The 24,628-nt window shown below is 43.1% G+C and overlaps 1 long non-coding RNA gene across 1 annotated transcript; it reads right to left on the bottom strand.

The window, feature by feature from the left end:
* Positions 1 to 2,118: 2,118 nt before the first annotated feature.
* LOC112260810 lies at positions 2,119 to 24,147 on the bottom strand. The gene is made up of 3 exons (XR_002955108.2): positions 23,732 to 24,147; positions 3,293 to 3,352; positions 2,119 to 2,659 (listed from the first exon to the last, which is right to left on the bottom strand). It is a non-coding gene; the product is annotated as an uncharacterized LOC112260810 (long non-coding RNA).
* Between the last annotated feature and the right edge of the window lie 481 nt (positions 24,148 to 24,628).

The following is a 24,628-nucleotide window of genomic DNA, read 5'->3' as shown; positions in this document are numbered from 1 at the left end:
CTCCTAGCTGTGCCGTTGAGGAACTAGAGCAAGAACACGTGTAGTTGTTTTGTTGGAACACAACCCTGCATCAACGTCATCACACCATTACTGTCGTTGTTTACGCAATCCAAAATCACAATCTGGATCATTTGAAAGCTTGTACTATTGCTAACATGACTAGCTAAGTTATAAAATACGAAATTACAGTGTTAGACTTTCACAATGCAAATCAGGGAAACAGATCATAAATGTTGAGGCGCACAGAAAGGATTCATGAGTGCATTCAGGTGCATGTGCCGTGGCGTATTTTCTTCACAATAGACAAACAGGCTCACTCTGTTCAGAACAACCCAGGGTGTGATGCCATGTCATCTTGTAACTGTACATCAAACATAGTGATCATGAACGTTGACACTGTATATGACATCATTTGTTTTATATTGAAACATGAGGTACACATTTGGACTCATGGGTGTTTGGTTTGCTTGTATGACATCAAAGCGGTATTAATTATAATCCTTAACGTCTCATCTTTCAAAATACATAGAGTCCTCTTAATTTACAGTATTTCCCTCATTCAGACAACAAAAAAATGTACAAAAGTTGCCTAATTAGCGGAAAGGATGGGGGCGTCTTCTTGTTGTGCGAGGTGCTCAAGTTCAGAATGCTCGTCGGACGCTCGTCGGATGTGGCAGACGGATTACCAGGACGTGTACTCCGAGCATGCACTGACCAACTGGCAAGTGAAAGGCTGGTCATGGCTCACATCAACACCATTATCCCAGAACCTCTAAACCCACTCCAATTTGCATACCGGCCTAACAGATCCACAGATGATGCCAGGTCTATTTTACTCCACACTGCCCTTTCCCACCTGGACAAAAGGAACATCTATGTGAGAATGCTATTCATTGACTACAGCTCAGCGTTCAACACTATAGTGCCCTCAAAGCTCATGACTAAGCTAAGGACCCGGGGACTAAACACCTCCCTCTGCAACTGGATCCTGGACTTCCTGACGGGCCACCCCGCAGGTGGTAAGGGTAGGTAACAACACATCCACCATGCTGATCCTCAACACGGGGGCCCATCAGGGTTCCGTGCTCAGTCCCCTTCTGTTCTCCCTGTTCACTCAAGGCTGCACGGCCAACCACGACTCCAACACCATCATTAAGTTTGCAGATGACACAACAGTGGTAGGCCTGATCACCGACAATGACAAGACAGCCACCTGACCATGTGGTGCAAGGACAACAACCTCTCCCTCAATGTGATCAAGACAAAGGAGATGATTGTGGATTACAGGAAAAGGAGGACAGAGCAAGCCCCCATTCTCATCAACGGGGCTCTAGTGAAGCAGGTTGAAAGCTTCATGTTCCTTGGCATCCACATCACCAACAAACTAACATGGTCCAAGCACACCAAGACAGTCATGAAGAGGGCACGACAAAACCTATTCCCCCTCAGGAGACTGAAAATATTTGACATGGGTCCTCAAATCCTCAAAATGTTCTACAGCTGCACCATCGAGAGCATCCTGGTGGGTTGCATTACTGCTTGGTATGGCAACTGCTCGGCCTCCGACCGCAAGGCGCTACAGAGGGTAGTGCGTACGGCCCAGTACATCACTGGGGCCAAGCTTCCTGCCATCCAGGACCTCTATATCAGGCGGTGTCAGAGGAAGGCCCTAAAAATTGTCAAAGACTCCAGCCACCCTAGTCATAGACTGTTCTCTCTGCTACCGCATGGCAAGCGATACCGGAGCACCAAGTCTAAGTCCAAGAGGCTTCTAAACAGCTTCTACCCCCAAGCCATAAGACTGCTGAACATCTAGTCAAATGGCTACCCAGACTATTTGCATTGCCCCCCCCCTCTTTTACACTGCTGATACTCTCTGTTATTATCTATGCATAGTCACTTTAATAACTCTAACTACATGTACATATTACCTAAATTGCCTCAACTAACCGGTGCCCCCACACATTGACTCTGTACCGGTACACCCTGCATATAGCCTCGCTATTGTTATTTACTGCTGCTCTTTAATTATTTGTTACTTTTATTTCTTATTCTTATTTGTTTTAACTGCATTGTTGGTTAAGGGCTTGTAAGTAAGCATTTCACTGTAAGGTCTACACGTGTTATTCGGCGCATGTGACAAATAAAAATGTATTTGATTTGTCAGTCAAAACCCATACAGCACTGTGAAGCACAGAGCAATAGCTTCGACGTCATGTATAGCATGTTATTGTGCAATCACTACGTTCCAATTTAGGCATTTAACAGTGCCCAAATCTGCCATTTTCCACCTGTATAAAGATACGTGTGAAGGGCTCTACCAGTAACTTCCAACATGTAAAAAAGAAAAAGCATAGCAAGCCATGCCACTTCATGTTAATTATGTTTCATTGTGATGTCACAGGCAAGAAGTGATTGGTTTGCATGACACACAAAGAAATAAATCATTTTTGATCCTACAGTCTGTACTGTCCCTGGAGAGCCACTTGCTGTTCCAATCCTGCCCACAGGATCTTGATTAGAAGTGGATGTTACATCTCCATCCAATGCCGTTCCTGGCAAGACCTGAGACAGTGCAGTCTGCTTGCCTCTCTGCCGGCTTCGCTTGCCTCTCTGTCTGCATGCAGCATCTGGTGGACACCTGCATCAGTGCAAGTCACTTGAGAGAATAAGAGAGAGAGAGAGGCCTCTTCAAATTTACTAAATCACCATAATCTGTCCTAGAGAATTCAAACTGCAGAGCATTCTAGACAATTTTCCAGACTTTGAAAAGGGAGCAAGAAGAAACAGTAGTGTACAGTCACCAAAGTAAAATAAATGTTAACGCCAATCAGTAGTCATAGAATTTGTCACAAGAATATCCACAAGGCATGGCAACCTTGCTCCAGTCCATACAACAAGAAACATTAGGCAGTCCAGGTCCATGCATAAGTGCCAAATAAATCTCTGTCTATTGGACCTGGGGTGGCAATAGTTTCTGTCCCTATTACAAAAAATAGGCTCATGTGAAACTGTGAGGTCTGATATGTGGATATGAGGCAGAGCCAAGCTATGGTCTCTGGTTTGGCCAACTCAGTGAATCATTCAGAGGGAGAGAGAACTGGTTCTAGTGCCATCTGATGGTTTCAAGCTAACACACACATTTAATTAAACAATGATACATTGCTGGCATGGCCTGTTCTTCCTACAGAATGGGGGTAAATTCACCCCTTTCAACAAATGAAACCATTCTTTGTTTATGAAAGCAGGATGAGGAAGACTGAGAATGTTCTAATTTGCATAATTCGCTCACCTGCATTTCTTCAAGTCTATTTAATCAGTTCTCTCTTCATCCTGGTCACTCTATGTAACACTGGGGACAAAATACATATCATTAAATATGGTATCTAAGTCACAGCACAAAGCCCTTTGAACAACAAAGTCAGTGCTAACAATCCATCGGATGAAATACAACATCGGAAAAAGTGACAAGATATTTTCCCTTCACGACAAAGCCCAATGCTTCATACTGTGGGTCAGTTCGTTATGCCATAGCAAACCAAAGAAGAGCTTTCAAATTGTATCATTCACCCAGTGCTCACTGTTCACCGAGCTCTTTGAGTTTAGATCGGTCTCTCCTGGCCCGTGAAGCAGCAGGGTGGTTGTTTTACTGCCGTGAGGGTGCAATGCTGATTGTTAACACAGGCAAAGTGATCCCTGGACTCAGGCCCCTGAACCTGCTCCATCCTTGTAACCATGTCAGCAGACAGGTAGTGTCTGGGTCACAGGGTCAACATGGCTAGGCTGCAGCGGTCTGCATATAAATATACTGGGGAACAGGCTTTTCATTCATCAACAACAGAGCTTGATGTTCTAAAGGATTTAGTAACGCCAACCTCTGCTTAATCAGGTTAGCTCAGGGGAGAACAACTGCCCCTCTCTCACTGAAGCCACGGAAGTTCAAGGCTGACCGCGGTATTGCTGAGATTGTTAGCAGAAAACAGGATCCCTCACTATAGTGAATAAAACAATTGTGATCTTCATGGTCAATCTTTGTCTTATCTGGAGGTAATAGATAATATGATACAAAACAAATAAGTTTATATCCTCTTTGCATGCAAAACAAAGTATTCTTCACTGTGCTAGACTGACCCGGCGTGGTCTGTCTGTCTGTCTGTCTGCCCCCAGAGAGACAAACGTACGCCCATGATCCTCTCTAGCCTTCTCTCCCTTCGCCTTGCCAGCACTCTGTCTTTAGTTGCTGTGAGACAGGCCGACTCAAGCCAAGGCCTCCACAATTCATTACTATAGGAACAAAAGCCAAAGCAGTAGACAAAGCCGTCCAGACCAACCCAAAGCAGCTCCCACTTAACACACACATCACACTTCACAGTGGTCTCTCTGACAGACATACATACAAATGGACAATTCAAGGCCTTATTTCTGTCCTTTTAAAAATAAATATGCTCAATAATAATAACTCTGCCCTAATTTCTAAACCCTCTAAAAGGCTTCCTATGGTTATTTCTTTATCTCTTGCGGTTAGACGTCACCACCTTTTCAGGACAGTAAAATGAGATGGTTTCAAGATCAATTACTTCAGAAATTATACTGTGCAATTTTTTTTTTTACAATTTAATTCATAATCCAGTCTGTCTCCTACGTGACATTACTTTGATACAACTCACAAATGTAATAGCGCCAAAGACTGAACAGCTATAATCTACCATTGGGCAACAAAATCACCTGTCTCGCTGGCTTCCAGCCTCCTCACACTGGTTCTGTCTGGCCAAATGTCATTAAAAAAAACTTCTCTTTTCCCTGAACCAATCAGTTCTGAATCTGCATACATTTCTGTCCAAAGGAAGAGAGGTGAGCCAATGAACAGCCTCCCTCTACCTATTCCTCCTGGTCTCCAGACCTGCTCACGCACATGACAATCGCCTTGTAAGAAATGCCAGTAGAGAGGCAATCAGCCATTGTAATTAGGCTGCTTGCCATCCCTGAGCTGTCATAATTCAGACTGGGCTGGAAGCTGGGAGCCTTGGAGGCTAGGAGGCTGAAAGGCTGATAGGCTGGAAGCTAGGAGGCTCGAAGCTCGGAGGCTGGAAAGCTGGAGGCTGGGAGGCTGGAAGCTGAGAGGCTAGGAGCTGGGAGACTGGAAACTTGGAGGTTGGGAGGCTGGAAGCAGACCCAGCTGTTGCTGACTGGGCCCACCACTGACTCATCCAAACCCCAACACAGGCCATTCCCTCTCTCCCCTCTCCCTCTCTCTCCTTCCCTCCCTCTTCCCTCTATCTCTTCTCCTCTCTCAGAGGGGGAGACAGCAGCATTGTTTGTGTGGTTGGAGAAGGGGCTGACTGCAAAATTAAACTCTCCCTCCCTGTCCCTCCTTCTCCCTCTCTCTACCCACCCCCTCCCATACTGCTCCCTGTCTCTCTACCTCCGTCCTTCCCACTCCCATTCTCTCTACCTTCCTCTCTCCCATATCGCTCCTTGTCTCTCTACCTCCCTGTCCCTCTACCCCTCTCTCTCCCTTCCCTGTCTCTCTCCCTCCCTGTCCCTCTACCTCTCTCTCTCCCCTCCCTGTCTCTCTACCTCCCTGTCCCTCTACCCCTCTCTCTCCCCTCCCTGTCTCTCTACCTCCCTGTCCATCTCCCCTACCTCCCTGTCCATCTACCCCTCTCTCTCCCCTCCCTGTCTCTCTACCTCCCTGTCCCTCTACCCCTCTCTCTCCCCTCCCTGTCCATCTACCCCTCTCCCTCCCCTCCCTGTCTCTCTACCTCCCTGTCCCCATACCCCTCTCTCTCCCCTCCCTGTCTCTCTACCTCCCTGTCCCTCCCTGTCTCTCTACCTCCCTGTCCCTCTACCACTCTCTCTCCCCTCCCTGTCTCTCTACCTCCCTGTCCCCCTACCCCTCTCTCTCCCCTCCCTGTCTCTCTCCCTCCCTGTCTCTCACCCCCATTCCGCTCCCTGTCTCTCTACTTCCTCTATCCCATATTGCTCCCTGTCTCTCTACCTCCCTGTCCCTCTACCTCCCTCTCTCCCCCTCCCTGTGGTATAAAGTAACTAAGTAAAAAATACTTCGAAGTACTACTTAAGTCATTTTTGGGGGTATCTATACTTTACTATTGATATGTTTGTCAACTTTTACATAACTACATTCCTAAAGAAAAAAATGTACTTTTTACTCCATACATTTTCCCTGACACCCAAAGTGCTCGTTACATTTTGAATGCTTAGCAGGACAGAAAAGGGTCCAATTCATACACTTATCAAGAGAACATCCCTGGTCATCTCTGCTGCCTCTGATCTGGCAGACTCATTAAACACAAATGCTTTGTTTGTAAATTATGTGTTGGAGTATGCCCCTGGCTATCCGTAAATAAAAAATAAAATAACAATTAAATGGCGCTGTCTGGTTTGCTTAATATAAGGAATTTTAAATGATTTATATTTTACATTTAACTTTTGATACTTAAGTATATTTTAGAAATTACATTTACTTTTGATACTTAAGAATATTTAAAAACCAAATACTTTTAGACTTTTACTCAAGCAATATTTTACTGGGTGATTTTAACTTTTACTTGAGTAATTTTCTATTAAGGTATCTTTTCTTTTCCTCAAGTATGACAATTGGGTACTTTTTCCACCACTTGTTCCCTCCCGTACCACTCCCTGTTTTTCTCTACCTCCCTGTCTCTCTACCCCCCCACGCCTCGCTCCCATACCGCTCCTTTCTCACACTTTCTTTTTCCCCCACTGCACTGCAGACAGTTGTTTTCCAAACTGCTTGACTGATAAGTACATGAGCAACCGATGGCCTCAAGGTTCTTTCTGATTTCAAAGGCAAAGTCTTAAATTGTGGATATTCACTTCTCAAAAATAAAAAATCAGAACCAAAACCCTGCACCACGTATTAAACATGTCAAGTCCATTTGACCAACATCTAAATCCTTTAAAAAACGGTTTTCTTTAAACTGCCTCTAAAACTCAGGAATTCTCCCTGTGCTCTGGATGGATGCAGACTCAAAGAACTAGCTCAGTTTACCTTGGAATTCAGAGCTAAACAGGAAGCTATGGCAGCATTCTACTGAGATGTATTTTATTTGTTTACAGGGCGTGGTTGACTCAGGAACTGGCTTTGCCTGCTGTATCTTTAAAGGACCTGAAGTTTTCTTGGGCAGTAAAACAAATAACTGTGAGTTCAGCCAAAATAGACAATAAAGCAGAATGGAGAAACTCGGGCAATTCAGTGCAGAGGCTCATTTTTCCAAAATGATTCACATTGGAAAGAAACGCATTTCCCTGTCCTCAGATGAGCTTAGTGTGTTCTCTCTATATTTCAATTCAATTCAACGTGGCTTTATTGGCATGGGAAACATTTGTTTACATTGCCAAAGCAAGTGAAATAAACATCAAACAAAAGTGAGAAGAAACAGAAACAACAAAAACTTTTATAAATGAACAGTAAACATTGCACTGCACTAACAAAGGTTTACAAAAGATAAAGATATTTATATTATCAGCTATGTACAGTGTTTTAGCAATGTGCAAATAGTTGTAGTATGAATAGTAGGGGAAGATAAATAAACAGATACATATTGGTAGTATTTACAATGTTGTTTGTGCTCAAATGTTTGCCATTTTCTCATGGCAACTGGCCACAAATGTTGCTGCTGTGATTGCACATTGCAATATTTCGCCTAAAAGATATGGGAGTTTATAAATTGTTGATTTTTTTTCAACATCTTGTGGGTCAGTGTGATCTGTGGGAAATACTGTATGTGTCTCTAATGTGGTCATACATTTGGCAGGAGGTTAGGAAATGCAGCTCAGTTTCCACCTCATTTTGTGGGCAGTGTGCACATAGCCTGTCTTCTCTTGAGAGCCAGGTCTGCCTACTGCGGCCTCTCTCAATAGCAAGGCTATTCTCACTGAGTCTGTACATAGTCAATTATTTTCTTAATTTTGGGTCAGTCACAGTGGTCTGCCACTGTGTACTCTCTCTAGGGCCAAATAGCATTCCAGTTTGTTTTTATGTTCCATTTTTTTGGTTCCCAGCAAACCGGGACCATTCCCGGAACATTAGCTAAGATTCCAATTCAGTTCTTGTTAGGATAACATCCCAAAAACATTTAAAACGTGTTTTGAATGAAATATCATTGAAATGTTCTCCTAACATTCACTAAAATGTTGTGCACAATATCTGTAACAACCACCACAGAACGTTCCCCAAAGGTTCTCATTAGGATTCCAGGTAATGCAATAACACAATGTACCAGTAATGCTTTCCCAGCAAACCAAAATGACTTCTGTGAAAGCTCTCAAAACTTTCAGAGAAGTGCAAATGTTCTCATAACACAAAAACTGTCCAGTCATGCTGATTATTATACAATATTTGTATAAAGCATTCACCTGATGTTGCAAGAACATTCCCAGAACACATTTTGGCTGTTCTTTAAAGGTTCACAGAATATTTCATTAGGTTTTGGGAACTGTCTGGTTGGAACATTGTGGGGACATCACAAAAGATATGTCCCCAAAACACTGCCCAGTTGTGCGGACGATTATACAATTCACCTGATGTTACAAGAACGTTCCCAGAACATTTAGCTAGACTAACTAGACTATCTTACCTGTATACATCATGGTTGGATGCTTCTCCCTGTCACGGATGCCATGGTTGCCCTTAGTTTGAAGATGTAATCCAGAGACAGCTGCAAACTGGTGCAGTGGTCTAAGGCACTACATCTCAGAGCAAGGGGTGTCACTACAGTTTCTGGTTCAAATCCAGGCTGTATCATAGGGTGGCGCACAATTGGCCCAGTGCCGGAGTAGGCTGTCATTGAAAAAAACAATTTGTTCAATACTGATGTGCCAAGTTAAATAAACATTTAAAAAAGTGTTTTCCCCATCTCCTTAGCTAACATACTCTAATTCTACTCATTTCAAAACTCGGTCCTCCAGTAAGTGGAGAGCAACACTTATGCAGTTCTATAAGCAATATATTTTTAAAAAGCCACGTTAGACATGATTACCTACACATAATAACCAGCTCAAATAGACATACAGCAGACCAATCCGAACTCATCTCTCAGCATGTCCAGCCCACTCATTATCTAAGCCAATCATGGCTAGTGGGAAGGTTGCTGACTTTTCTGTGGCTAAATCAACCAGGCTCGTAATTTAACAATTGTATTCATATTTACAGATGGCATACAAGTTTGTTATTAAGGCACATGAAAGTTCACATGTTCGAGAAGGCGTTTCTGCAAAAAACGCATGACAAAATAATAAATAAATAAAAGATTACATTCAAATGGTTCTCATGTGAAGTAGTGACTCGCAACATACGCCTAGTTTCCTGAAACAGGCCACATTTGTAGGAGATTCAATATAAGGAGATTGAGAAAATGCTGGCGTTTGATTGATAATATGCAGACGAAGTCGAAAAGAGAACACACAGAAGGCTGTTATAAAACACCTATCTCTGGATTCCATCTTCAAACTAAGGGAAACCATGGCATCTGTGACAGAGAGGGAGAAGCATCCATCCATGTTCATGGGTAAGATAGTCTAGCTAGCTAAATTTGATATTACATGTCTCTAATTTTGTCAGAAAGTTATTTTCATTTCAAGTTAAAGTGTACTGTTAGCTAGCTAGCTAACATTAGTTGGCTGGCTCACTAGCTAACATTACATGTATGATCTGTGTAGTGATATTATTCGTATTTCAGAGCCATTTGCATTGCTAGCTATAGTTTAATGTTAGCTAGCCAACATTGAACCTGGTTGGTTAGCTACCTGCAGATTCATGCAGGGTAGTAACATTATGAGTTGGGATTATGGTTCATTGTTTAGCTAGCTAGCTAGCTAGCTACATGTCTAAACAAAATACTCCACTATGCAAGTAACCACTTCAATAGAATGTTTATGATGTCAAATTTACAAACGCTCAACACCCGACCTCTGTGTCAGTAAACTTTGGCAAAAAGGAGTAATTCAATTGTTGCCAGCAGCACAATTGCAGTCACCAACACTCTGGATAACATAAAAACAGCCTACCCAGCTCTGCTAGGGCAAGTAACATGGTCAGAATGAGCTGTTCTCTTATTTGTGTCTGGAAGTAGCTAGCAAGCTAGCTAACGTTAGCCAGTTAGCTTGGGTGCTTGACTGCTGTAATTAGGTCAGAACGCTCGGATCAACCCTACTCCTCAGCAAGAGTGTCCAGTGTGGCTCTGAACGCTCCGAGAGCGAAACGCTCTGAATTTACGAATAGACAATCTGACAACGCTCTGAATTTATTAAGAGAGGTTACAAGTTTATTAATTTTCAAAGCAGAAGGCCCTAAAAATTGTCAATGACCCCAGCCACCACAGTCATAGACTGTTCTCTCTACTACCGCATGGCAAGCAGAGTGCCAAGTCCAGACAGTCATGAGGGCACGACAAAACCTATTCCTCCTCAGGAGACTGAAAATATTTGACATGGGTCCTCAAATCCTCAAAATGTTCTACAGCTGCACCATCGAGAGCATCCTGGTGGGTTGCATCACTGCTTGATATGGCAACTGCTCGGCCTCCGACCGCAAGGCGCTACAGAGGGTAGTGCGTACAGCCCAATACATCACTGGGGCCAAGATTCTTGCCATTCAGGACCTCTATATCAGGCGGTGTCAGAGGAAGGCCCTAAAAATTGTCAAAGACTCCAGCCACCCTAGTCATAGACTGTTCTCTCTGCTACCGCATGGCAAGCGGTACCGGAGCACCAAGTCTAGGTCCAAGAGGCTTCTAAACAGCTTCTACTCCCAAGCCATAAGACTCCTAAACAGGTAATCAAACAGGACTATTTCCTTTGTGTGCCCCCCACCCCTCTTTTTACGTTGCTGCTACTCTCTGTTTGTCATATATGCATAGTCACTTTAACTATACATTCATGTACATACTACCTCAATTGGGCCGACCAACCAGTGCTCCCGCACATTGGCTAACCGGGCTATCTGCATTGTGTCCCGCCACCCACCACCCGCCAACCCCTCTTTTACACTACTGCTACTCTCTGTTCATCATATATACATAGTCACTTTAACCATACCTACATGTACATACTACCTCAATCAGCCTGACTAACCGGTGTGTGTATGTAGCCTACATTTATAGCCTCGCTACTGTATATAGCCTGTCTTTTTACTGTTGTTTTATTTCTTTACCTGACTATTGTTCATCTTATACCTTTTTGCACTATTGGTTAGAGCCTGTAAGTAAGCATTTCACTGTAAGGTCAAATGCTTACTTACAGGCTGTTATATTCGGCGCACGTGACAAATAAACTTTGATTTGAATTACTTTCCGATTGTTCCTCAACTGTAGTGTATGATATACTGTTTTCTAGCTATGAATCTCTACTTTTATCCAATGTAAAAAACAGAATATCAAATGTTGCTACCAATCAAGCTGGGTGAATTTGCCAACTGTATTGTAGGCCATTACAAGGTGATATAGACACACAGCATTTTGATTGCATATTATGTAATTCACAGACATTTGATCACATAAACACAATTTATGTTGACTCTCTGGACATGTGGGGTTTGAACTTGCCTTGTTTGATTCCCAAGCTTGGTTGTTTATCCTCTGTGCCAACCTCTACATGTTATTTTTTCAGTATATAGTCTTAACAGTGTGGTCAACCAGGAATTCCATGCTTCTTTTTTAGCCTTCTTAGACATAACTATCCCAGGAATATACTGGTATCTGGGTTATTCTCCACCACTTCACCCATCCTCTTTTTATGCTGAACTACTGGGATCATATTTACAGAGTATCCAAAACTATGACTGCTGATCTAGACTAACTTTTGCTTTTCAGATCATGCAAAATAAGACGGGGGGACCATGTCAAGCGTCTCTAAATAGGAATGATTGAATATTACATTTTTACACAATGTTATTTAAAAAAAAACATTTAGCCTAAATTCTTCATTTCTGACTGGATTTATAAATCTGGACGAAATAAATACATCCTCTATTTTAGTAGAGTGTATCTGAGCCTCAATTTCACTGTTGAACCTGCAATTTTCAGATTGGCAACCAGCAAAGTAATCCTCTGTGCCACCAGGGCAGCTTTGACCTTGAAGGTTTTTTTTTCAGTCTAATATGATCAATTAGGACACGTGTATCTATATTTTTTCAAAATGTTCCAATTCTATTCATATGTTGTGCACTTGTAACACTGTATTTGATGAGTTTTTGTCATACCAAGAAAAAAATGTTAGGAAAGAAATCTGCAAAATATGGATATTTAGCCTCAGTATAGGCTATAAATGAATCATCTTTGCTTATGTGACTTAAACTTTGATAGATAATGCATCGCAAACATCTCAACCAGCCAGTTGAGTTGCCCAATTAAAGTAAATAAATGTTATATTGGAATTTGTACAGACTTTTAAAACCATCAAACAAATTATATACATATATGAATTTACATTGTCTTCTTCATTGACATATAAGGGAAGATAGGCCTACTTAAATGAGGACTGATATCAAATATTAATAAAATATGACACAATTGCGTGTCAAAATATGAATATTCAAATGCGTGTAAAGTAATGCATTTACAGTTTATATGCTACGAATATTCCAACACAAAAAACTTATTTCTCTCTAATTTGGTGCACAAATTGGTTTACGTCCCTGTTAGTGAGCATTTCTCCTTTACCAAGATAATCCATCTACCTGACAGCTGTGGCATATCAAGAAGCTGATTAAACAGCACGGTTATTACACAGGTGCACCTTGTGCGGGGGACAATAAAAGGCCCCTCTAAAATGTGCAGTTTTGTCACACAACACAATGCCACAGATGTCTCAAGTTTGGAGGGAGCTTGCAATTGGCATGCTGACTGCAGGAATGTCCACCAGAGCTGTTGCCAAATAATTTAATGTTAATTTCTCTACCATATGCCGCCTCCAACCTTGTTTTAGAGAATTTGGCAGTACGTCCAACCGGCATCACAACCGCAGACCATAAGTATGGCATCATGTGGGTAAGTGGTTTACTGATGTCAACATTGTGAACAGAGTGCCCCATGGTGGCGGTGGGATTATGGTATGGGCAGGCATTAGCTACAGACAACAAACACAATTGCATTTTATCGATGGCAATTTGAATGCACAGCGATACCGTGATAAGATCCTGAGGCCCATTCTTGTGCCATTCATTCACCTCCATCACTTCATGTTTCAGCATGATAATGCATGGCCCCATGTAGCAAGGATCTGTACACAATTCCTTGAAGCCGAAAATGTCCCAGTTCTTCCATGGTCTGCACACTAAGCAGGCATGTCACCTATTGAGCATGTTTGGGATGCTCTGGATCAGCGTGTACGACAGCATGTTCCAGTTCCCGCTAATATTCAGCAACTTCGCACAGCCATTGAAGAGGAGTGGGACAACATTCCTCAGGACACAATCAACAGCCAGATCGACTCTATGCAAAGGAGATGTGACCAACAGTTCCATTTTTGTATTCCCAGTCATGTGAAATCCATAGATTGGGGCCTAATTAATTTATTTGAATTGACTGAATTCCTTATATGAACTGTAACTCAATACAATTGTACCCCTTTTTCATGATATCTAATTGGGAGTTACAGTCTTGTCCCATCACTGCAACTCCCGTATGGACTCGGGAGAGGTGAAGATCGAGAGCCATGCGTCCTCCGAAAAAGAAGCATGCCAAGCTGCACGCTTAACCCGGAAGCCAGCCGCACCAATGTATCAGGGGAAATACAGTACAACTGGCAACCCTGTCAGCGTGCATGCACCCGGCCCACCACAGGACTTGCTAAAGCGCCTCAAGCACTGCGATGCAGTGCCTTAGACTGCTGCGCCACTCAGGAGGCCCATAGGTTTTACTCTTTAACCATAAATCCAGTCAGAAACGTAGAATTTAAACAAACTGTAAAAATAGTAACAGTGTGTTAACATTGACTGTTGAACTTTTAAAAAATGCAGCCAATATAATTCCAACTGAGACACTTGATATGGTCCCGCCTGTTATATTTTTTATGATTTGACAATGAAAAGTGATCCCAGATCAGCACTGATAGTGTTGGATACCTTGTAAATATGGGCCCAGAAGTATGCAGCGTAATGTATAAAGAAGATGGGTGAAGTGCAGTGGAGGCTGTTGGGAGGAGCTGTAGCAGGACGGGCTTATTGTAAAGGCTGGAATGGAATAAATGGAACAGTATCAAACAAATGGAAATCACATTTTTAACTCTGCTCCATTAATTTCTTTCCAGCCATTACAATGAACCTGTCATCTGATAGCTCCTCCAACCAGCCTCCACTGGTGAAGTGACGATGAATAATGTCTAAGAAAGCATGGTGTTCCTGATCGATCATACTGCCATGGCTATATACTGAAGAAAATAAATGTGAGTGAGCTTCCCTGGTGGTACAGAGGAAATAAAACCTAGCTTGAGGAACTAAACATTGCAGGTTCAAATCACACATTTGCAGATTGTGAACATTTGAAATGTCTGTATGATTAAATGCTGTTCAAATATCCTATGAGTGAAATTAAAAGGCTGTGTGTCTATATCACCTTGTAGTTGGCTGACAATAGAGTCCTCATATGTGAATTGCCATTCAATCTGAAGAGGGACATATCCCAATCTGCTTTAAGGAGCTACGAATGATGTGTTAATATTAAGTCCCAAAATAATAACGTTCTTGAAATGTTCTGAGGACCGTCAAGGTAAATGTATATCGCGTTAACATCAATGAACTGTTATGTTAAACAAAACAAATATGCTGTGAATATCATAAAAACAAACTTATTTGGAAATTGTGGAACATTGTGCAACATTGGAATATTCTGTGCAACATATCACAAAAAATATTCTTACAACATCCCAGACAACTCCCATAACTTACTTAAATGTGCTGGGAACCTTTAAAGAACTTAGACCAGGTGTTCTGTCAACATTCTTACAACATTATAAGAATGTCCTATGCAACCTAACTTAAACATTTACGAACATCATCACAACTGAGAATATTATGTGTTTTGGGAACCTCTGTCTTGTAATGTCAGCGCAACTGGACAGTTTTTGTGTTTTGGGAACATATCTTTTGTGATGTCCACACAATTTTCCCACCAGACTGATCCCACAACCTAATGAAACATTCTGGGAACTTTTAAAGAACAGAGAAAATGTGTTCTGGGAACGGTCTTGTAACAATATTGTAGAATCAACCTCATAACTGGACAGTTTGTGTGCTTTGGGAACATACAGAGGCTTTGGAAAGTATTCAGACCCCTTGACTTTTTCCACATTTTGCTACGTTACAGCCTTATTCTAAAACGGATTCAATAAAAAAATAATACCTCAACAATCTACACATAATACCCTATAATGACAAAGTAACAACAGGTTTTGAGAAATCTTTGCTAATAAAGAACAGAAATACCTTATTTACATATGTATTCAGACCCTTTACTATTAGAATCGAAATCGAGCTCAGGTATATCCTGTTTTCACTGATCATCCTTGAGATGTTTCTACAACTTGGAGTCTGTGGTAAATTCAATTGATTGGACATTATTTGGAAAGGCACACAACTGTCTATATAAGGACCCACAATTGACAGTGAATGTCAGAAAAAAAACAAGCCATGAATGAGGTCGAAGGAATTGTCCGCAGAGCTCCGAGACAGGATTAAGTTAAGTCGAGGCACAGATCTCGAAAAGGGTACCAAAAAATGTCTGCAGCATTGAAGGTCCCCAAGAACACAGTGGCCTCCATCATTCTTAAATGGAAGAAGTTTGAAACAACCAAGACTCTTCCTAGAGCTGGCCGCCCAGCCAAACTGAGCAATCGGGGGAGGAGGGCCTTGGTCAGGGAGATGACCAAGAACCCGATGGTCACTCTGACAGAGCTATAAAGTTGTTCTGTAGAGATGGGAGAACCTTCCAGAAGGACAACCATCTCTGCATCTCTCCACCAATCAGGCCTTTATGGTAGAGTGGCCAGATGGAAGCCACTCCTCAGTAAAAGGCACATGACAGCTTGGAGTTTGCCAAAAGGCACCTAAAGAGTTTCAGACCATGAAAAACAACATACTCTGGTCTGATGAAACCAAGATTGAACTTGTTGGCCTGAATGCCAAGAGTCACGTCTGGAGGAAACCTGGCACCATCCCAATGCTGAAGCATGGTGGTGGCAGCATCATGCTGTGGGCATGTTTTTCAGCGGCAGGTACTGGGAGACTAGTCAAGATCGAGGCAAAGATGAACGGACAACAGAGAGATCCGTGATGAAACTATGCTCCAGAGTGCTCAGGACCTCAGACTGGGGCAAACATTCACCTTCCAACAGGAAAATGATCCCAAGCACACAGCCAAGACAATGCAGGACTGACTCCGGGACAAGTCTCTAAATGTCCTTGAGTGGCCCAGCCAGAACACGGACGTGAACCCGATCAATCATCTCTGGAGAGACCAGAAAATATCTGTGCAGCAACACTCCCCATTCAACTTGACAGAGCTTGAGAGGATCTGCAGAGAAGAATGTGAGAAACTCCCCAAATACAGGTGTGCCAAGATTGTAGTGTAAATGGGATATTTCTTTTTTTTTCTATACATTTGCAAAAAAATCTAAAAAACATTTTTTTCTGTGTCATTATGGGGTATTGTGTGTAGATTGTTGAGGGAAAAAATCCATTCCGAAGACACTGTATCTTTTGTAATGTCCCCACTATGTTCTCACCAGACGGTTCCCACAATCTAATGAAACATTCGGTGAACCTTTTTTATGTGTTCTAGGAACATTCTTGTAATACCAGGCGAATGCTTTATACAAATATTGTATATTCAACCGCGAAACTGGACAGTTTTTGTGTTATGAGAACATTTACTCCGGCCGCAAAACCTGAAACCAAATGGGGAGGGTAGGGGGGGTGACTAGTGTCGGTGGAGGCTCCGGTGCGGGTCGTAGCCCCCGCCCAGACCATGGATCCGTCCATGGATTTGGGCTGGACGCCACATCCGGACTGGGCACCGGCACAGAGGAAGGCTCCGGCCTTGGAGCGGGACTGGACGCTGTGCCTGGACTGGGCACCGGCGCAGAGGAGGGCTCCGGCCATGGAGCTGGGTTGGCCGCCGTGCTTGGACTGGTAACCGACGCAGAGGAAGGCTCTGGCCTTGGAGCGGGACTGGACGCCGTGCCTGGACTGGGCACCGGCGCAGAGGAAGGCTGCTGCCATGGAGCAGGACTGGACACCATGCCTGGACTGGGCACTGGCGCAGAGGAAGGCTTCAGCCTTGGAGCTGGGTTGGCCGCCGTGCCTGGACTGGGCAACGGCGCGGAGGAAAGCTGCTGCCATGGAGCAGGACTAGACACCGTGCCTGGACTGGGCACCGGTGCAGAGGAAGGCTCCGGCCTAGGAGCGGGACTGAGCTCGCACAGGACGTACCGGACTGGGGAGGCGCACTGGAGGCCTGGTGCTTGGAGCCGGCACAGACTTCACCAGACTGCTGACAGGCTCTTCAGGTCAAATGTTGAGCAGAACACACCTGCACAACATCTCTCTCTCTCTCCCCCAACTTCTCCATCGCCTCCCTGACGGTCTCTGGCTCTTCAGGGCGAGTGCGTGGAGCTGGCCCAGATGGCACCAGACTGATGACCCGCTCTTCAGCACGCCTGCACTGCAGCATACTCCTCGCTAACTCTTCTCTCCGGTATCCCTCATTGCACTCCTCCATCGACTCCCATTCGGGCAATGGCACTCTCCGCTGCTCAGCCGGCCACCCCCTCGTGCCCCCCCCCGAAAAAAATCTTGGAGTTTCTGTGGCCGCGGCCCCCAGCGTCGTTGCTGTCCTTCCTGAGTCCTCTGCGACTCCCGCCAAGGAAGGGTCTCGCATCCACTCATCATCTCCTCCCATGTCCAAAACTCCTTTACCTCATGAACACGCTGCTTGGTCCTCTTTTGGTGGGATATTCTGTCACAGTTGTTGTAACGGACGGACCACATCTTTATTACGGTGAAACTTCAAACAAAAAACAATAAACCAACAATGAAAAACGTGACATCAGTGGTGCAACAAGCACAAACACAATATACCACAAAGCAGGTGGGAGAAAGGGCTTCCTAAATATGATCCCCAATTAGAGGCAACGATTACCAGCTGCCTCTAATTTGGAACCATACAACCCACCAACATAGAAATGGAATGACTAGAACACCCCCCTAGTCACCCTCTGACCTAAACACCATAGAGAACCAAGGGCTCTCTACGGTCAGAGAGTGACACCTGAGGAAAGATATGTGTATTTACTGCCAATTTTAACTGCACACTTGTTGTTTGTGTACATTGATTTTATAATGTTATATGTTGTTCCCCAAAACCCAGTAGCATTGCATTGTGATAATTGCGTTGTTTGCTCTATAACCTGTTAGTTCATAGGCCTAAGGCCGAGACAATAAAAAGACACAGTGGCAGAATACATTCAACCACACCTTTGTTTCGTTACAAAACCATAGAGCAACCTCTGAAGTCCACAAAGCATATTGCGTGTAACAAACAAGTTACCTTGACCTAAAGCATGGTCCAGCAAGTTAATGTTTCCGACATTTTCGGATTACTAAACAACTATTGATTTAAAACCACAAAGAAAACAGGAGCTTCCTCCACTATTCCAGCACCATTTTAACTTCAACATCATCAAATCACCTCTGCTTAGTCTAATACAGTGATAACTAAAAGACGCCAGAAACGATTTAGTCCAAACAACATAATCTGAATATGATGTAGCTGTCCATGGTTCTGATTTCTGTGTATGTGTGTGTGTGTTTGTGTGCGTTTGTGCAAGTAGAAAATACATATTGACCCAACCTACTGGTAGAGAAACGCCAATGCCATCCTCCTCTCTTTCATGTTGATGAAATGGCCTGTGAATCTGTCACATAGTACACACTTAATTTTTATTGTCCTAGGCTACTTGGCTAACATGCTTGCTCGCTAGCCTAATTTCCTTTCATGGGGAACTATGAGCCAGATAACATTAGCCTACTACATCTAGCTACATATTGAACTTCCATCCTTTCAGGCTGGGTCACAATGTATGAATTTATGGTTGGATCAGAATCCCCGTTATAATCATCAGCCAGTAAAGAGAATTAAGTAAAACCACAAGTCCAAATCCCTAGCTAGCTAGCCACCGACACAAGATGCAACAATTTGTTTTTTGTTTTGTCAATGACGTTCTTCTTTCGATGTGATTGGTGTGAGGCCAAATCCAAAATGGCTTCCCTTGACACTTTTTTGGGGTGCACCAGGACCATTCACGGAGCTCACTCAGTTTCAGCTCAATGCTGATTGGGTATCATTTTATGCTTTTTTTATCAAGCGAGGCCAAACGCTCGCTGGCTTTCCTTGAATTCAATGCTACGGGCAGCAACAATGTCATACTTTTTTGTGACCAGAGAGCATTAAATAGTTGGGCTACACATACAGAGAGCATGTTTCGCTTGCCTGGATGCTTTCTCCGGTGAGATACACTACATGGCTAAAAGCATGTGCTCGTTGAACATCTCATACAAAAATCTTGGGCATTATTATAGAGTTGGTCCCACCTTTTCTGCTATAACAGCCTCCACTATTCTGCGAAGGCTTTCCACTAGATGTTGGAACATTGCTGCGGGGACTTGCTTCCATTCAGCCATAAGAGCATTAGTGAGCTTGGGGTCTGATGTTGGGTGATAAGTTCTTCCGTACCGATCTTGACAGAGCATTTCTGTATGGACCTCGCTTTGTGCAAGGGTGCATTCTAATGCTGAAATAGGAAAGGCCTTCCCCAAACTGTGGTCACAATGTTGGATGCACAGAATCGTCTAGAATGTCATTGTATGCTGTGGCTTTAAGATTTCCCTTCAATGGAACTAAGGGGCCTAGCCCGAACCATGAAAAACAGCCCCAGACCATTATTCCACATCCACCAAACTTTACAGCTGGCACTATGCATTCGTGCAGGTAGCGTTCTCCTAGCATCCGCCAAACCCAGATTTGTCCGTCGAACTGTCAGACGGTGAAGTGTGATTCATCACTACAGAGAATGTGTTTCCACTGCTCCAGAGTCCAATGATGTCGAGCTTTACACCACTCCAGCCGACACTTGGCAATGGTGAACTTAGGCTTGTGTGCGACTGCTCGGCCATGGAAACCAATTTCATGAAGCTCCAGACGAACAGTTCTTGTGCTGACGTTGCTTCCAGAGGCAGTTTGGAACTCGGTAGTGAGTATTGCAACCGAGGACAGATCAATTTTACACCTGTCAGCAACAGGTGTGGATGAAATAGCCGAATCCACTAATTTAAAGGGGTGTCCATATACTTTTGGCCATGTAGCGTACATTCAGCCTCTTGCGAATTGAAGGAAAACTACAAAACACAGAGAGCTGAAAGATCAATTATATTATATGTTATTTTCTTTTTTCTTGGTACATTTTTGGGGGAAGCCTGGCTTTCCTTGACATCCATGAATACACGTCACTGCCAACACTGCTTTCCATCAATTTGTATAGTAGACCCTCATGCCAAATTGAGTCAAAAGCTTTTTTTTAGTCAAAGAAGCATGAGAAGACTTTGCTTTTGTTTTGTTTGTTTTTCAATAAGGGTGTACAGGGTGTATACATGGTCTGTCGCATGGTATTTTGGTAAGAAGCCAAATGACGATGATACTGCAGCTGGATTTTTACGAGATTGCTGTTGCCGCAGATTCCACTGTAATTATTGGGGTCAAATTTGTCTACAATTTTGTGGATTGGAGTACCAGACCATGGTTCCAAATATTGGGGAAGATGCCAGCGCTGAGTATAATGTTGAAGAGTTTAAGAATAGTCTATTTGAAATTGCGGTCTGTATATTTTATCATTTAATTGAGTATACAGTACCATCCGCACCACAGTCCTTTTTGGGTTGGAGGGTTTGTATTTTGTCCTGTAGCTCATCCATCTCACTGCGGGCCCCTACAAGGAAACGATGAGGAGGCAAACACACACACACACACACACACACACACACAGGAAAGCCTATACTGCAGATTCGTTGCTTGCTGCAGAATTAGGTCACACACATAAAGCCCTGAAACACAGACACTCATTTACTACTTTGTAAAGTCATTTTCAAAGTCATAGGAAAAACCACCAGGATACCCAGAAAGAAAAACACACAGAGTAAAAACCATGCCAACGTAACACTAATCGCCATATATAAGTGTCCAGTACTGTCGGTACAGTAACTAGTTATACTGTATGTGCTGAGCATTGACTTTCCACATGTATTCTACTTGAGCATTACACAACACCGAGACAGATGACTTTAGGAAAGGACAGCGGGCTGCACAGAGGTTGTGCCCCACCAGTCAGCTAAAGTCAACAGTCTACGTCTGGTCTATGTGCTTGTCTGAAAATGTTCCCTGACACTATTCACCTGCTCGGTCGTCGCTCTGTATGTCTGTTTTTCTTCCTGCGTCCCACACAAAACACAGAACATGACATAATACAGAACATCACTAGACACGAACAGCTCAAGGACTGAACTACACAAATGTAAAATAAGTTTGCCTGTCTGCCAGTCTGCCTACCTGTGTCTGTCTGTCTGTCTCTCTGCCAGCCTGCCTACCTGTGTCTGTCTGTCTCTCTGCCAGTCTGCCTACCTGTGTCTGTCTGTCTGTCTCTCTGCCAGCCTGCCTACCTGTGTCTGTCTGTCTGTCTCTCTGCCAGCCTGCCTACCTGTGTCTGTCTGTCTCTCTGCCAGTCTGCCTACCTGTGTCTGTCTGTCTGTCTCTCTGCCAGCCTGCCTACCTGTGTCTGTCTGTCTGTCTCTCTGCCAGCCTGCCTGTCTGTCCCTGCTCTCCACTGAAGAGGTTGAATGTAAATGACTGGAAATAATATTATACGGCTATGAAAGTTAAAAGCCAAAGTAGAAATAATACACATATCAATATCTCACACCAAGTTATTAACATCAGTTAGCCATCACCTCAAATAAATTCAGTGACAGCTAATTGTTTGACAACATGTGTCTTGACTGGGAGTTTCCCACCTCAGTTGATAGGTGAGTTTAATGCTCATGAGAGAATAATCTTTGTAATTATATGAAGAGTCCAACTTTTTATGCAACAGATTCCCCTCACCCATTCCTCTGTTGCCACAGTATTAAAGGTCATGTCAAATGTTAATTGAAAATGTGAGTCTGCCAGAGCTTTTCCCAAGGTAAATGAGGATTATGAGAGGGGTGGGTGCACAATGTAAAATATACCGTTTAGAACAGATTAGATTTCCCTTTGCAATGCAATGTGTGTGTTTTAATATTGCTATTGAAATGATTATGTCTTGGCAGCCAGCAATATTATCAGAACAGAAATCCCAATGCGGCCTCCCTTCCTTTCCCACCCTGGGCACGGCCTTCTAGGACAGAGGTGTCAGGGGAGAACAGGCAAACATGTTAATGTGACACGTTTCCTTCTCATCTTTAGTATGTCAAAGGTACACCAAGGCCGGACAACCACATTTGGGGCCCGAGGAACCGACCTCCATGGGCCCCCTCAACCCCCCAACATTTAAATAATGTTTTTTAGGAAATTATTTCAACACATTTTGCCACAGGCTGAGAGACAAATCTGCTGTCTTATAGCTCATCTCATGCTTTTCTTGTTGCAGTTGTAAAGCAAATGTCCTGCTATTCTACACATTTTGCCATTGCTTATCAAATCAAAATCAAATTTTATTGGTCGAGTAGACATACTTTGCAGATGTTATCGCATGTGACATGTTCAAATGCTTATTATGACGTGTTCATATGCTATCTGGAGGAGGCGACCTCTAGGGGTCTCTCAACCCAAAGTATTTTTTTATGATACTTTTCTGGGGTAGGTTGGGGGCTCCCTGGACATTGGGGGTCACGGGGCATGTGCCCTGTTTGCCCATACGGTAATTTGGCGCTGAGGTACACCATGTATACCTACATGTACACTGTACATCAAACTTGTATAGTGTACTTCAATCAGAGGAATGGTCGAAGTGAAGTTGCAGGTCCTTCTAACAATATATTTCATCACATGCTTCATACAATGAAATACTAAGTAAATGAAATACATGTATCATTTAACTAGCCTTGTACAGAATCTAAATGCACACCTCACACTTTTTAAACTTTACATTTGCACAGAGCATAGTTAGCCAACCTCAGCATATTGTGTTTGGTTACAAAGAATATCCTACACACCATAAACTACCAGAGAAGGAGCATTATGAAGATCTTGAATGTTGCCATATTATTTTCTTATGGGCCTATTTTACGAAGGAAAGTAGTCAGAGAAACATTTATTAAGCTTCATTAACTGACATTTTTTAAACAGTCAGAATCCTGGACACGAGTGAATTAAGCAAGACCTCAACAACTAATGAATCACTTCAGCAAGAGGCCATTGCCATTCTCATAATGCAATATATTATAATAGCCTACATTATTTTAAATGAGGAGAGAAGGTTATTCCACCACCATCATATATAAGCCTTTGGTTCAGCACTAAATATCTACATATTGCAACACTGTATTTCAAATCCATCTACAAGAAAAAATGTAGGCCGAAAAAATGTTATTCTATTTAAATACCAAACATGCAAACGTATATATCAATGTCCAATGACAAGTTAAATAAAAAATAAAATTACTTACAATTTGTCCGTTGTTGATTTCAGGTCTCCCATACGTAAAAGGACGTCATTTTACTTTGTTGGACTTGTAGCGCATGTAGAGTACTGTGGAGAAGCGAAAGAAGTCTTGTGTTACAGCCTCGTATTTCCCTGTCATTGCTTCGCCGCGTTTGACACAGCAGAACAGTGTGTTCTGCACGTAACCAAAGTGACTGACACCCACTAACGACGACCGACGATATGGAACATGTTAAAAGGACGGGGGTTTAATCCCGGGGAAAGCTTCTCATTTTTGCTATTCCGATCCCGCTTTGTTTGCACTGTCAAGCGGAGTGGACTCGGTGTAATAGCCCACGAGCAGTGAATCGAGCACAGGCTAGCGACACTGAATCATAGCCTGAAACTGCTGTAGTCACTTTATATAGCCTGCAATCTATGGTCACTCCACACAGAGTCACACATGATAAGAAAAAGTTATTTTTTACATCATCAGGCGACCAATGGAGATGTGGGGTGGCCTACCTGAGCAAGATCATGCCCTTCTCTGAATGAAAGAGACCGTTTTTAAAATAAATATATAAATATTAATTTATGCATATGGTAGGCCTGGGCTAGTAGAAAAGGCTATGTTGCTAGGCTATGTTGCTATGTTTGTCCATGCAATGGCCATTGATTGACATCTACAGACGTGTACCCTTGCAAAGCTGCACACAAAATATTAGATCAAAGTTTCTGCGCCAAATAGACTATGAATAGCAGAATTACAGCACACACGTGCGCACACACACACACACACACACACACACACACACACACACACACACACACACACACACACACACACACACACTACTGCAACAGAAGAAGAGGCATATTTAGTGTTCTATAGGTGAAACTGAAAGGCGGGAATATTTCACCT

Source organism: Oncorhynchus tshawytscha, linkage group LG01, assembly GCF_018296145.1.
Source record: "Oncorhynchus tshawytscha isolate Ot180627B linkage group LG01, Otsh_v2.0, whole genome shotgun sequence".
Taxonomy (NCBI): domain Eukaryota; kingdom Metazoa; phylum Chordata; class Actinopteri; order Salmoniformes; family Salmonidae; genus Oncorhynchus; species Oncorhynchus tshawytscha.
The sequence above is the reverse complement of the archived record's forward strand: the minus strand, read 5'-3'. Positions and strand labels throughout refer to the sequence as shown.